Source organism: Vigna unguiculata, chromosome 1 (assembly GCF_004118075.2).
Source record: "Vigna unguiculata cultivar IT97K-499-35 chromosome 1, ASM411807v1, whole genome shotgun sequence".
NCBI lineage: Eukaryota > Viridiplantae > Streptophyta > Magnoliopsida > Fabales > Fabaceae > Vigna > Vigna unguiculata.
Genome location: NC_040279.1, coordinates 23,463,618 through 23,466,285, shown reverse-complemented (window position 1 = coordinate 23,466,285; position 2,668 = coordinate 23,463,618).

Below are 2,668 nucleotides of genomic sequence, written 5' to 3'. Positions count from 1 at the left end.
ATAAGAGAACCATCATCTATACCATTGTAAGTGGTTTCACTAGAGGTGTTTGTACAAGCTTGGAAAAATATCACCTCCAAGTTTTTAAAACGTTAACCAAATGGAATCATACCTAAAGTGGACTCTCCTCCAATTAATGTTGGTGTAATGTGGCTCTAGAAAAGAGGGATGAATAAAGAGTGTAGACAAATTTAAACACTACATGTACAAACAAATAAACAAACAAACAAACAAACAATACAAAGTAAAGAGTAGGGATAAAGAAAATGCACACAAGAGATTTATAGTAGTTCACCTCTACCTAAGGCTATGTTCGGTCTCTTAAGAAATATATTTAAGATATTCCACTAATCAACACCTTTGATTAGTAACGAGTATCATCCTCTCCAAGTTGCACGAGTTTCAACTTCTGCAAGTACACTAGTACAAATATCTCTAGGCTACACCAAGTATCAACCCCTCCAGGTATCCTTCTCAATCTTCCCTTGAGATCAAGAACTCTAATTACAATGAATAATAATAATAATAATAAAAACACTCTTATAGCATGAGTGCGCAATTCAGGTCACATGTTACAACTTCACTCAGTAAAAGATTTACCATATGTAAGTTCTAAACTTTTTTAGAACTTTGATATTTTTGTAATAGTATGTAAGTTCTCAACTTTTTTAGAACTTTGATCTTTTTGTAATAGCCTCATTAAATTTCTCCTATGTAGTTACATCCTTTATATAGATGTTGCATTTGCAAGCTGTTGAGAATTTGAATTGCAGTTCTTGATCAAAATCTTCTTGATATGGAATGACTTGATAAATTCATTAACTTGATTCTTCAATTTGAATCCTTAACGTCATCCTTCAATACTTCAATTCTAAATTTGATGATGCTATTTAAGATATCTTCATTCCTCTCCTGAATGATCGTAGTCCTTTTTTGAATTCTGATTTCTCTTCAACCTTCACAATTGTCCTGTTAAGGAAATAGGTGCAATATGCTTATACATTTGTATTTTCATAACAATACTAGTTCTCAATCAATCAAACAAACACTTCATTCATCAATCTTTCAGAATGTGATTGTCCCGACATAAAACTTTTGAAGGTAATGGATTCTATAAGTAATTCTATGTTTTGAATACTTAGGTCAATATATTAAATCACATGATCAATCAAAGATTAAAACACTTAGCCAAATATCAAAGCGCATTCTAACTTGTTTGATGTAAAATTGAGTTTCACTATTTGGGAAGTTTAATTTCTTAGTCGTCTACTTGCTTAATTGCCTTAGGTTGTCTAACACCTTGTGTCACTTAGGTCATTTAACACCTTGTGTCACTTAGTGACTTAGGTCGTTTAATCGACAAGATCGTTTAATGCTTAAACTTGGTGATTACCATTGTTGCACTAGGCTTACACTAATATCCATAATCCTTGAATATTATCAATTGAGAACATGAAAACAATAGTAAAAAATTTCAAAATGTATTGATCAATCACTAAAACTCATCATATGTATTAAACGCTTTTTGTAGTCGTTTAATGTTGTTTCACTTCTAACCAGAGGCTTTCTCATATGGTAGAGTGACTGATTTATTGTAATCAAAAGCCTAGTGGTTAACATGGCTCGTTTACTTTAACAATCTCTCTCTTTTTTATGATGACAAAATCCATCAAGATCAACATGTATCATTGAATATCAGAATAAATGCATGATCAATCATATCATAAAATTAAGATGGAAAAAATCTTACGAGATCAAAATATATCACATTATGATATAATTCATATCATTTTAGATTGTCATTTAAGATTTCAAATATTAGAGTATAAAATGATAATTTTATCAAAGCAAATAATATATGATCATCACACAACACAATATTAATCAAAACCAATAAAAAACAACCATTTTTCCGAAGTAAATGAAATTGTGCCAAATAACCAAAAGTTATTCAAACATAATTAAAAACCTTGAAATTCAAAGAACAAAATCCAAAAACCAATGAAGAAAACTTTGAAAACTTGAAAATGGTCCAAAAAATTATCGCTTTGCATTTATTCTTCCTCTTCATCTCTATTTCTTTACTTTTCCCTCCTTTTGTCAACATAAAAAAAGTTTGAAGTTGAAAAACATCATCATCGCTAGGGAGAAGGCTTAAGTGAAGGAGGTAGGGGTATGATGTCACAAGGATAAAAGGTATCAATGAATATGTTGTTCATTATGGTTGTCATGTGATAGGCTGCATGCTAACCTCCTTCTTTTTCTCTAGCATCATAAAAGTTTAGTAGTTTAATAACGCATTTTTTGTCCTATGATATTGTCAACTCAAGGATCCTTTTCATAATATATACCATCTTGGTGGTTCTTGGAGTTTCTAGTAGAGACATAATTGGTATAACTAGTGTCTTGAGAAACTCGTATAGAATCTAGACAAGAATTTTGGGTCATGTTGGTTCTTTGGTTGGTGACATGAAAGATTCACAAGTATCTTCACTTGAAGATGGTATAGGTGTTGGCTTCCTATGGGTAGGTAATTTTTTAGGTACACTATGTTTCTTGGAGGTGTTGGCTTCACAAGAGTAAGGAGTTTTCCTCTTGTTGGAGGTGTTGCCTTTGATGTTTGGACTGATGATTACAAGAATACTCGTGTGTGTGTGTGTGTGTGTAT